Here is a 13,659-nt window from a genome sequence, read left to right as displayed (position 1 = left end):
GCATGCACAGAGCCTGCACAGGCCTGAGGAGGTGGACACAGCCCTGTGTGTGAGACAGGAGCTTTCTACCACTGTCAGCCGCTTCCAAAGGGAAAATCAGCTTTCTCCAGCAGGATCTCACTGCCCATGAAACCCAAACACAAGGGCCGACCCCGTGTCCAGCAGTACAAGGCCAATGTAAAAGAACTCAGTGGTATTTTAGAGGATTATTGATCCATAATGCTTTGTGTGGGAAATAATAATTTTTTTTATCTTACAGGTCTTTTGTTTTTCTCTTACGGTTTTCTAAATTTGTGTTTTGTATAGACTTCCTGTTTATGTAAGTGTGTGGGTGTTTGCGTATATAATTCGTATTCATCTTCTTTATTCTTTTTATTCCCTGTTTCTTTGTTTGCCCTCTTCTGATTTTCCTGTTTGTATGCGTGTTTTTGAATGTGCGCGTGTGTGTCTGTGTCTTTTATTATTCATTGACTGTTAGTGAAGATGGAGAGATAATATGGATGTGGATTTGCATAGATGGAAAGCTTTGAACAATCTTTGTACAATGTAAATATGTATTATGATCACTGCTTAATAAAGAGCCGGTGCGCCTATAGCTGGGAAGGAAAGACTGGGTAAGAGAACCAAACTAGGAGGGTTCTAGAAGTGGTGCAGAGTCAGATGAGTCACCAGGAGCCACTGAGGAGCAAAACAGGCTGGAAGACAAGAAAATCCATGAGCCACGTGTCAATATGTAGATTATTAGAAAGGGGTCAATTAAATTGTAAGAGCCAATTGGTATGAGCCGGAACTATTGGCTGAACACTTATAATTGAGTATTGATACTCTGTGTCGGTTATTTGGTAAGTGACAGGCAGGAAACATAGTCCATCTACAAGGGAAGATCAGTACCGATTCCTGGGAGGAGGGAATGTGATCATAACATATTTTATGAAAAAAAATCTAACTTCAATAAAATTAAAATTATTTTAAAGAGGAATTACTAACTTGACTAACAAAAAAAGAAGGAATAATAATATGTTATTACCAAAGAGATTTGTTATCCTCCATTACAGGCTCTTGACTCTTTCCTGTTCCTATCAATAAAGTTTTATTGGGACTGCCACACTGGATTGCTCATGTCTGTGTCTTCTCCATGTTTGTTTTGGGTTACAGCAGCAGGCTTTCCCATTATAGGGCCCACTTCATGATGACATGATTGCTATAAGCATTAGACAGGGACTTATGGTTAAAGTTACAATTAATTCGTCTTTACCAAGTTATCAGTACAAGCTGATTTTTGTGTCCTGGTGCTAGATTTAAAACTACAGGAACCTGTTGGGCAGTGGTTACACAGGACTTTAATACCAGCACTCAGAAGGCAGAGGATTGAGGCTCTACAATTTTGAGGCCTCTCTGGTGTACAGAGTAAGTTCCCTGGAACGCTATACAGCCATGACTATACAGAGAAAACCTGTCTACAACCTCCCCCCCCCACCCAAAAAAAGTAAAACAGGAAATTCTTAAAACTTAAAAATATTTAATCTTGGCTATTTTGACAGGTTTAAGATGTAGTATCAGAGTCCTTTGATTTGTGTTTCTCTGATGGCTAAAGATGTAGAGCATTTCTTTAGGTGTCTTTCAGACCTTTGAGAATTGTCTGTTGAGAGTTCTCTTTTTAAGTTTGCACCCCATCTTTTATTGTATTATTTGTTCTTTTGATGTCAAGTTTCTCGAGTTCTTTGTATATTTTGGAGACCAGCCCTCTTTCATATATGAATATTTTCCCATTCTGTAGGCTGCTATTTTGTCATATTGACCATATTCTTTAATTTACAGAAGCTTCTCAGTTTCAGGAGGTCCCATTTATTAATTATTGCTCTCAGTGTCTGTGCTACTGGGGTTTTATTTAGGAAGTGTTCTCCTGTGCCAATGCATTCGAGTATACTTCCCACTTTCTCCTTTATGATGTTCAGTGTGGTTGGTTGTATGTTGAGGTCTTTAATCTATTTGGACTTGAGCATTGTGTATAGCAATAGATATGGTTCTATTTGCATCCTTGTACATGTTCATATCCAGTTATACCAGCACCATTTGATGAATAGCCTTCCTTTTTTCCATTTTATATTTTTAGCTTATTTGTCCAAACTCAGATGTTTATAAGTATTTATTGATATCTGTGTCTTCAATTTGATTCCATTATCCTCTTGTCTTTTTTATGACAATATATCAGGTTGTTTTCATTAGTGGAGCTCTATAGTAGTGTTGACCGAGGTTTTCTGTCCTGCCTGGTCCTGCAGCTGTTAAGTCCCAAAGAATCACACAGAGGTCTACATTAGTTATAAACTGATTGGCCCATTAGCTCAGGCTTCTTATTAACTAATTCTTATATCTTACATTAGACCATAATTCTTCTCTTCGTTAACCATGTGACTTGTTACCTGTTTTGGCAAGGCAGTCACATCTTGCTTTCTCTGTGGCTGGGTCACGGCTACAGACTGAAACTTCCTCTTCCCAGAATTCTCCTTGTGATGCCTCTACTTCCTGTCTGGCTACTGGCTAATCAGAACTTTACTGAAAATAATACAAGTGACAGGATAAAAGACCATTGTCCCACAGCACTTTCCCCTTTAAAAAAATAAGAACTTAAATCTAATATTCTTTTTTAGCTTTTCTCCTGACCATTATCCATAATAACTTGTAACAAACATTCTAAACAAAGGAAAATATCCCTAGTCCATTTTTTGAAATGTGTACGTAATATTCCAGGCTCCTTCCTGCTGATTGGGGGTGCTAATAATCTTATGAGGACCTAAAGAAAATTTAGAATTATGATCAAGTTATGACTGGAGTATCCTGTGAGTCTTGATCATCTCAGGCAGTAGTCTTGAATCACTTGTGGATGTAGAACTCAGATATCTGGGCCATCTGCTCCTATCAGAGCTTTCTCAGGGGGGTCTTTCTTGATTCAACCTGATTTTTCCTAACCTGGAATGAATCCACAGCCTCTCATTTCCTGTGAAAACAAAAGCAAAACTTCTTTTGGTATGTTCTCCAAAGTAACATACCTTTTGACTTAAATTCTGAAGTCAAGGTATTTTCAAAATACCTATCGTGGATGAATTCAGCAGCATTTATAAACAAATATGTTTTAGCACTTGTTGCTCTTTCCTCAGTCATTAAACAATTTTAAGACAACACAAGAACATATAGTATCCAGATTCACTGTGTCTTTCCCATCTTTATGTAGTTTTATTTTAAACTCCATTTCTTTTATTTTTAATTCTTGCCTTTTTGAGATAGGTTTTCTCTGTATATCTTTGGCTGTCCTGGAATTCATACCGTAGACTAGGTTGTTCTTGGTCTCACAGATATCTATCTGCCTTTGCCTCCCAAGTGCTGGGATTAAAGGTGTTTTCCACCACACCCAACTACTCTCTTTTTTTCTTGTAAAGAGTTTATCTACTATTTTTCTCTCTCACAAGCCTACATACATTTTTCAACAAACTGTAAACTGTTTTGAGGCTTTTTCTTCTGAAACTATCTTTACTGTATCTCTCTTTTTCTGACCACATGAGTCTTTAATTTGCTAAGCAATATGGCTGTGACTTTGATGGGTGGATCCAGCCCATTCCTTAGCTTTCTGAGATTCCAGCCTAATTGCAGAGCTACCGGCTGTACCACGTTTATTGCCAGAACTCTATGACATTTCAAGGTCCCTGTCACCAACAAGAAGAATGCTATTGGCTACTCATAAATACCATTTAAGTGTGTGGTGGTGGGGTCTCCTAAAAGAGCTGCAAAGTTTTGCATCTAAAGCTGAGTCAGGAAGCCTCTCTTAAATGAGAGTACTTGCCTCTAGCAAGCAGAGCCCACCCAAGAGAGTGCTGCTATCAAGAAGTCATGCTTAACTCTATTCCTTTCTATCCAGAATAACTTCCTAAGCTCTCTAAGGCTTTAAGTGGATGAAGTTGCCCCCCATTTGGCACCATTTGTTGACCGAGGTTTTTCAGTCCTGCCCGGTCCTGCAGCCATTCAGTCCCAAAGAATCACACAGAGGTCTACATTAGTTATTAACTGATTGGCCCATTAGCTCAGGCTTCTTATTAACTAATTCTTATATTTTACATTAGCCCATAATTCTTGTCTGAGTTAGCCACTTGGCTTGGTACCATTTTTGGCAAAGCAGTCACATCTTGCTTCCTCTGAGGCTGGGTTATGACTACAGACTGAAACTTCCTCTTTCCAGAATTCTCCTTGACACACCTCTACTTCCTACCTGACTACTGCTCATCAGAACATTATTAAAAATAATACAAGTGACAGAATAAAAGACCATCATCTCACAGCATAGTAGAGTTTGAAGTCCCAGATTGTGATGCCTCCAGAAGTTCTTTTGTTATACAGGATCTTTTGTATATCCTGGCTATTGCTCGGCAGAATGTGGGATAAGAGGATTTCTCCTCTATTGCTGGTAGGGGTGCAAATGTGTACTGCTGCTTTGGAAACCAGTATTGTGATTTCTCAGAAATTTCAGAAACAATTTACCTCAAGACCCAACAATACCACTGTTGTATATATATCAAAAAGACAGGGCATGTGCTCAACTATGTTCATAGCAGCATTACTCATAATAAACAGAACCTGCAAACAGCCTAGATGTCACTAAACTGAAGAATGGATAAAGAAAATGTGATACATTTACACAATGCAGTACTACACAGTGGTAAAAAATAATGATATCTTGAAATTTGCAGGCAACTGAATGTCTCTAAGAAAATACCATATTGAGTGTGGTAACCCAGATCCAGGAAGACAAATATTATATGTATTCTCTCATAAGTGGCTTTAAAAATAAAGTAAAGTATAACCAGCCTACAAGCCACAACCCCAGAGAAACTAGACAGCAAAGAGGACCATAAGAGAGACAAACACGGATCTACACAGGAAAGTGAAAATGACCAGCTCTCCTGATTAAATTGGAAGCATGGGCATCACAGGGTAGGGTAGAAGGAGAGAGAGGAAAAGGGGAGGGAAGTGGATAAAAATGAATAGCTCAACAAAACCCATAAAATTAAAATAAATAAAATATAAAGGGTAGAATGAGCTACAGCTGCTTCTACGCCATATGGTTTAAAAATCTACCAACACATTTTGTTCACACAAAATTTGGAATTTTCTGTTTTGTGTTTTCCCATCTTATTATAGTAAAAAAAAAAAATACATCCCAGTCACCTTCTTAGACCTTAGCTCCTTTTTTCTCACCCTGTTTTTCCTATTTAACATTTTATATATAGTGTTATAGACCTGTGATTGAATATCAGGTGAGGTGAGACCCCACAAAAGTCTGGTCAATAATTTATTAAGGGGTGAAATGGAAAAACAGACTCATGTTTACAGAGGAAGGTAGATGCCACTGTCCTGCCATTCTGCCCAAGGGACATTTTCACCAAACTAAGCAGGGCTTTGTCTGTCTTGATCTTACCCAGGTAATGTCAGCTGCTGTGATTTCATCACTACAACAGCCATGTCATGGCAGAGGACAGCACCCCACACCAGGCCTCCTATTTCTGGTTCTTACCTTCTTTCTACATCTTCTTCCTCCATATTCTCTGAGCTTTAGTGGTAATGGAATAGATGAAGACTCTCATCTAGGGCTGACCACTCAGTATCTCATACTTCTTCTTTGCCTGCTGCTCATTGTTTAAAGAAACTTCTCTTTGCAAGGGTAAAGGTGGACATGGGTAAAGGGAGAGTGATGGGTGTCTGGCTGGATGGCTGGCTGGTTGGAAGGGTGGATGAATGGGTGGATCAAAGGAAGGAAGTATATATGTATGTATGGATAGATGGAAGGGTGGGTGGATGGATGGTTGGAAGAATGGATGAATGGGTGGGTTGAAGAAAGGAAGTATAGATGGATGGATGGATGGATGGATGGATGGATGGATGGATGGGTGGAGGGAAGGATGATTAGATTGTTGGATGGAAGAATAACTTGGTGGATGGATAGAGAGACTGATGGATAGAGGATGGAGGGATGGGTAGTTGGATGAAAGGTTGTGTGAATGGGTGAATGGCTGGTTTGATGGAGGAACAGAAGGATGAATGGATGGATGAGAACTGGTCTAGGAGATGGATAACTGGAAAGATGTCAGAATAGGTGTCAGTATGGGAGGAGTTGAAGATGGTGAAAACTGCATGATTTATTGAGCTATTTGAGAGGTGACTCCTACAGGCCTGCATGTGCTGGGCAGTGGAGGAACATGAGCCTGAACACATTGTTTGTGTCCTGGCCTGAACCTTCATTTCCCAGGCACCCTAACTGAGGGGCAACACGTTTGTTACTTGAGGTAGCTGCCTGCTGTCATGAGGCAGAAGCAGAAGAGCATCCACAGCCAGTCCCAGATTATTGACCTGGAATCAGGAAGAGGCCAGAGGTCATGGGCACCTGATGCCGTGTTCCAACTCTGATGCCAGTGTCTGTAATAGTGTGTAGAGTGGCTTAGAATCCAATGACAGCTGCAGAGAGACATTGGACGGTAGATCAATCTACTGAACTAAATCATCTTATGTGCTTTACAGATGTGATGGCCTCAGAATGAAAACTAGGATATGTGTTATGTTGGGGAAAGGGTTTGCTTTTCTTTCCACAGGAGAAGAAAAGATGATATCAAAATTAATAAGGATTCAATTTGAACAGGATAGACCTCTTAACAAGGAGAAGTGATAACTCATCAATCGATGTGAGTATTCAACATGTTGAAAAGAAAATTCAGTCAATAAGGGTCAGGGCAGGGTTCTGTTTTTTGGTGTTTATAGGAAAATAGTAATATTCATCTTCAGGACTTCAAAAGACCTTGAACATCTAGTCATCTGAGGAATAAAGAAAAACTCTCAAACATTACTAAACAAAGAAAAATTAGATCTGTTTTAGCAATATTCTCTAGAGGGTAAAATCTCACTACCTAAATGTAGGAGGAGGTTACTTGTTGGTTCTTGGCCACCCAGCTAGCATAGACCCAAAATAATCACAGAAACTTACTAATTCAATCACTGCTTGGCCCATTAGCTCTAGCTTCTTATTGGCTAACTTTTACATCACTTTCAGCCAAAGTTCTTCTGTACCATTGAGGCATCCATCTTCACCCCACAGGCCCATAGTATCCAGTAGACTTTTCCATGAAATAGGAAATTTCAACGACAGTTCAGTTAGTTTCTTCTGTGTCCTGCAGAATGACTCACAGACTCTTTCATGAAGTAGGTACCCTGAATGATGGTCTTACCTTTAGGCAAACTCAGCAGTCATTTCTCTGTGGGTCTTGTATGTTAAGCAGTCCAGGCAAGAGCATTTTCTTACCCAATTGGCTAACAAACTCCATAAGGATCCTGTTAAATGCCCATATTCCTCTTGAAGTAATTGGTGTTCCAGGAGTAGACTGTATCATTGTCATGAAAAGTCCTAAGTTATTAAAAACATTTTAAATGCCATGTTCTGTAGTCTTTGAAAGTTTTGATGAATACCTGCCTATCTGAAATACATCTCTGTACATCTAGAAAATCTAACAGAAGTACAATCTTGACTATTATAGATGACTCTCTATTTATCTATATTTTTCAATAATGCATTACATTTTTAAATGAGCTTCACAAACAATCAATCAATAGCAGAAATATACATATAACAAAATTGATCTAAAACTTGTATTAATAAACCAAGGTTCATACCAATGCAAAGTATCCATCTCTATAGCATATCCCCCTTTAAATGTAAAGAAACATTTACAAACAATATTTGAGAATATGGGTGCAGTTCTGTCCAAACTGCTTCCTGCTGTTTATTGGGTGAAGTAATTCTTTGAGGGAGTTCATGGTGATCTCTCGGGGGGTCATGGTCTATCAAACCGCATTAACCTGGAATGAATCCACAGGTTCTCATCCTCTGTGGAAACAAAAGAAGAACCTCTTTTTCCCAAAGCACCTTATCCTTAGACCCAAATGCTGAAGTCAAGATACCTTTATAATATACATGCTGGTTTAGCTTAGCAGCCCATACAATGAAATGTCTCCTGTACTTAGCTCCTTCACAGTCAAAAAATTCAAAGAAAACACAATAATATACATAATCCAGACACTCTGTGAATTTTCCATTTCTATGTGGCTTATTTTTCTTTATTCTTTTTAACCATTTACTTCTTTTTGTAACTCTCTATATTCTTTTTCTTCTCTCTCCCAATCCTACATACATTTATTCAACACTGTGACCCATTTAGAGGTCTTTTCCATATGCATTTGTCTTTATTGCATATCTGTAATTCTTTACTGACCAGAACAGCTTCTTAAAATGCTAAGTGCTTCTTTTTTAAAAATAGATTTTTATGGAGCTCTACATTTTTCTCTGCTCCCCTTCCTACCTCTCCCCTTCCCCTTCAACCCTGCCTAAAGTCCTCATGCTCCCAATTTACTCAGGAGATATTGTCTTTTTCTACTTCCCATGTAGATTAGATCTATGTAAGCTTCTCTTAGTGTCTTCATTGTTGTCTAAGTTCTCTGGTTCTTAAAAACTTAAGCGGTGCCATTACTAGGGTATATACGGCTCTTCCTGCTTGCTCCACATAGTCCAACATGGTAGAAGTCCATTCACCGCCTCTGTAAGCTGTGCACATTGCCCCAGTTTTAGGCACACAGAAGGTCTATGTTGCCATTAAGCAAGTTGTAGTATGTTGCTCACAAATCCCATTTAAACACTTGGCCTCCTGAAACAGCCAGAGGTCATGCTGGCAGCATGGCCCAGAAAGCTGACATTTTAAAACAGTGGGGCTTTTGTTCTTTTGCTACCACTGAATCAGAAAAACCTCTCTTAAAGGAGCTGCGGCAAGCTGCCAGCTGAAAAAAATAAATGCAGCTGATCTTTGTTTCTTTGTGCCTAGAATTTCTTTTTAAGCTCTCTCAGGTTTTAAGTGGATTTTAGTTGGCCACGTGGGTGCCAATTTGTTGGAGGAGGCTGCTTGTTGGTTCCCAGTCGCCCGGCTATCTTAGACTTGAAATAATCACACAGAAACTGTATTAATTAAATCACTGCTTGGCCCATTAGCTCTAGCTTCTTATTAGCTAACTTTTATATTAATTTAACCCATTTCTATTCATCTGTATACCACCATGTGGCTGTGTCTTACTGGGGAAAGTTTCCAACATCTGTCTCCGGCAGCTCCATGGCTTCTCTCTCGCTCTGCCTTCCTTCTCCCATGCTATAGGCCAAGCCAGTTCCTTTATTCATTAACCAATAAAAGCAACACATAGACAGAAGTACCTCCCACACCACATAAAAATTAATATCTCTTAATTTCTCAAAATGTTGAAGATCCAACTCAATTAAAATTAATGCAGGCTTTGGAGTTGGAGTGTGAGTCTCTTCTTTGAATTGAAACATGTTGTTAAAGCAAAAATTCAGAGTCTCTGTCTCATAAGAGAAGAGCCACCTTGTGTGGGACAGGAGCAAACTAAAATCTAGTGACTATTGTTAGAACAAAGCTCTTTCCCCTAATGCTTATTTTTGACTCTTCAGAACCTTTCCTTAGATATATCACTATCTTAAAATTTAAACTTTCTGTTTGTTATTAATAACATTTGCATTTTCCACAGTGAATAATAAATTCCCCTAAATGTCATCTGTGATGTCTCCCAAAAGATGAGGGGACCCCACAACAACAGTTCTGCCTGGTCTATGTGATGCCATTGAGCTGATAAACACCACTCAAAGAATGGCTTTGAACTACACACTGCTCAGGACAATTCCAAAGTGTCCAGCTGAGACAGTCAACCTTCTTACAACACTCCAGCCAGAACTTGAGATGAACATTGCTCAGAGACTGGCTACACAAGTTTCAACTAGTTTTCATGAGACTTAACCACTGTTTTTTTTTTTTTACAGGATTCCATAGTGATACTGTTGCCCCCTAGACAGCAGGAAGCAATTCTCAGATCACAAGACCCTCTCCAAATACATGGGTTGGGTGGTTTCTAAGTTTTTCCTCAGGTTTGTGGACAATTGTCATCTGTAAGGGGTTGGTTATAAAGTTTTATAGGGTTGGACATGAAACAATATTGATTAGAGTCAGGAATCTCATTTGGAATATTAAAAGAGGAGATAAATATGCTAGGATAATAAGGCAGATTATTATATCTACTTATATACTAAATTATCAGCTTTCAGCTTTACATAATTTGCAGTGGTATGGATTCTGGTATATTGATACAAATGGAAAATTATTTTCCTGTTTCTTTTTATGGTAATTTATATATTGATGCAAATTCAAAATTATTTTTGTTATATTGCATATATGTATCTATTTCTATTCAAAGTATTGGTGTATTTTGATAAAAATGTAAGATTACTTTTGTCATACTGTGAGGCACGATTACTATAACTCAGAAACAGAAATTGGGTTCCACCTGAAGACCTCAAATTAAAGTAGCCAGCCATTGGCTCTTACCTCACCCTCATTTCAAAAATCGTATTCTGCCTTCAAGAATTCAGAATGAGACTGATCTTGAGTGCTGTCTCCTCATGTTTTACAATCCACTCTAGTTCTGGGATTAAGGGTGTGTGCCACTACTACCTGGTTTCTATGCCAAATTAGTGTGACTATTGGGATTAAAGATGTGTGTCACCACTGCCTGGTTTGCAAGGCTGACAAGTGGGGCTGTTTTATTCTCTGATCTTCAGGAAAGCTTCATTTATCAAAACACAAATAAAATGCCACTACATGGAGTTTGTTTTCTTCTTGGCAAAACTTTCCTACTGGGCAAAGTATTGGCCTTGACTTGACTGCTGACGTAAGCACGCTCTCCATTATGGACAAGCAAGATACAAGGAAAAGCAACTTCTGAACCTTGCTAAGACAGGGTAGGACAGGTCTTTCAAATTTTCCTACTTCTGAAAATGGTTTGTCAGACATTCTAGGCCTATAGCCAAAGTTGGGTGCTTCAAGGTTGCAGGTGACTATCCAGACAGCAAGCTCTTTCTGTCATTTCTTGCAGCTTTCAGAAGTCGCCTGCTTGCATTTGCTGGTTCAGGTACTATTTCTTCTCTTCTCAGGCCCTGGATGGGGTTGAGGACTAGGTAGTTATATTACAGTCCTCTCATGCCTTAGCTAAGGGTGAATTAGGTACAGGACTTAGACTCTTCAGGATAGGACAGCTGCTGGATTAATCTCTGTAATTTGCCAATTACCTGTTTTCTGGACATTTAGAATGTGTTTCCTGCTTGATGCCATTCTTGATGATTATGGTTTCATTTTTGTTTATGTTATTACCTTTTTCTCTTCTGGACAATACTGGTCAGTTCTTACTGTATATAGGTTATGTTAGGATGAGAAAATTCTTAATTAGTGAAAAAGGGAAATGCTGTGGGAGCTCAATCCATTCACTCCGTGACATTAGGGGTAAAGAGCCCTATGGGAGTGATTTTCTCTGGATCCCTGACCTGACAAATCTGAGGAGGGAGTCACATGCTCTGTCTCTTTCTCTTGGGTGGAGCAGGAGCCAGCCTTGTGGTTGGTGACTGTTGGGCAGAATGGCAGGACAGGGGCAGATGGATCACCAGTGGCATCTACCTTGTTCTGTAAAACTGAGTCTGTTTTTCCATTGCACTTTTTAATAAACTATTGACCAGACTTTTGTGGGTTCTCACTTCACTAGATATTCAATCACAGGCCCATAACACTATATATAAAGTGTTAAATAAAAAATTCAGGGTGAGAGGAATGGAGTTTAGGTCCAAGCAGGTGACTGCAGTAGACATTTTTTTTTTTTACTATAATAAGATGGGAAAACACAAAGCAGGAAATCTGAAGTTTTGTGTGCACAGAATGTGTTGGTAGATTTTCATATCATATGACTTAGAGGGGGCTGTAGCTCACTCTACTTTCTACATTTTTATTTATTTATTTTTAAATTAAAGAAAATATTTTAGATTTTGTTGTTGTATTTTTTATTTTGCTTTGTTTTTTCTTTCTTTTTTTTTGTGCACAGGGTTTCTCTTTAGTTATGACTGTACAGAGTTCCAGGGAACTTTCTATGTATACCAGGCAGGCCTTAAATTCAGAAAGCTTCTTGCCTCTGCCTCCTGAGTGCTGGGATTAAAGGCCTGTGCCACCACTGTCCAGCAGGTCCCTCCACTTCTAACATCTAGCAATAGGAGAGAAAATTTAGCTTGTACTGGTAACTTGGAAAAAGACAAAATAACTAAAACTTTACCACAAATCTCTATCAAAGGCTTATTGCTACCATGTCATAATGAAGTGTGATGTATACAGAACAAAGAAAGACTTCTATGTAACCTAAACCAGACATGCAGAAGACACAGACATGAACATGCTAGTGTGGCTGTCTCAATAAAACTTTATTGATAGAGATGTGGAAGAACCAAGAGCCAGTGTAAGCAAGGACAAGAGTTCACGTCTATAATCAGCTAATTATTATTTCATCTTTTCTTTTGTTGATGATGTTAGTAATGTCTGTTAAAAATAGTTTTAATTTGTATTGAGAAAAAATATTTGCCATGCATTATATTCTGATCACGTTTCCTCCTCTCTAAAAATCTTCCCAGATCTTCCCCTTGTAGACAGGCTTTTCTTTCCTACCCACCAATTATCCAATAACTGGCACAGAATCTCAATACTAATTATAAGTGCACAGCCAAGAGATCAAGCTTATTACTTACTAGCTCTTACAACTTAAATTAGCCTGTTTCTATTAATCTACTTATTACTACGTGGCTCATGGCTTTTCCTGTCATCCAGCCTATTTTTCTCCCTTAGCAATTCCTGGTGACTATTCTGCCTCTGTCCTTCTTCTATAATTCTCTTTGTCTGGATCTCCTGCCAATTCTCTCCTGCCCAGCTATTAGCCAGTCATCTCTTTATTAAACAATAAACCTAATACATATTTACAGTGTACAAAGATTGTTTGACAGTATCCCATTCCTTACTTTTAACCCACCCAAACCCACACCTGTTTTATCTCTCTATCATCACAAATCAGAAAAACAATAAACACACACACACACACATCAGAATAGGGCAAATTGAACAAGTAGGGAAAAAAACAGTAAAAGGAGATGCATAAAAAAATGCATTAAAATGTGCATACACAGGCACACATCCCACACCCTTACACACCCCGAAATTCCATAAAAACACAAAATTACAAGCCATAATCGACAAACAAAAGACCTGGTAGGAAAATAAGTATTATTCCTACACAAAGCATTACGAGCCAATAATCCTCTAAAATACCACTGAGTTCTTGTTTGCTTAGCCATGTGCTGCTGGGCATGAGGCCCGCCCTTACATGTGGATTTTATGGGCAGTGTGACTCTGTTGGAGAAAACTAATTTTCCCTTTGGAAGTGGCTGACAATGGGAGAAAGCTTCTGTCTTGCACACTGGGCTATGTCCACCTCTAGTCCTGGGCAGCCCCATGCATGCCTTCACAGTTTCTGTGAGTCCAGCTGTTTCTTGGCCTGTTGTGTCTTGAAGGCCTTGTTTCCTTGGTGTCTCCCTTTCCCTCTGCCCCTACAATCCTCCTGTCGCCCCTTCCCCAATGCTCCTGAACCCCAAGGGAGGGTTTGATGAGACATCCCTTCAGCTCTGGTGTTCCAGGGTCTCTCACTCTGCACACT

The sequence above is a fragment of the Microtus ochrogaster genome, linkage group LG8, assembly GCF_000317375.1.
Source record: "Microtus ochrogaster isolate Prairie Vole_2 linkage group LG8, MicOch1.0, whole genome shotgun sequence".
NCBI lineage: Eukaryota > Metazoa > Chordata > Mammalia > Rodentia > Cricetidae > Microtus > Microtus ochrogaster.
This window is presented reverse-complemented; position numbering follows the sequence as displayed.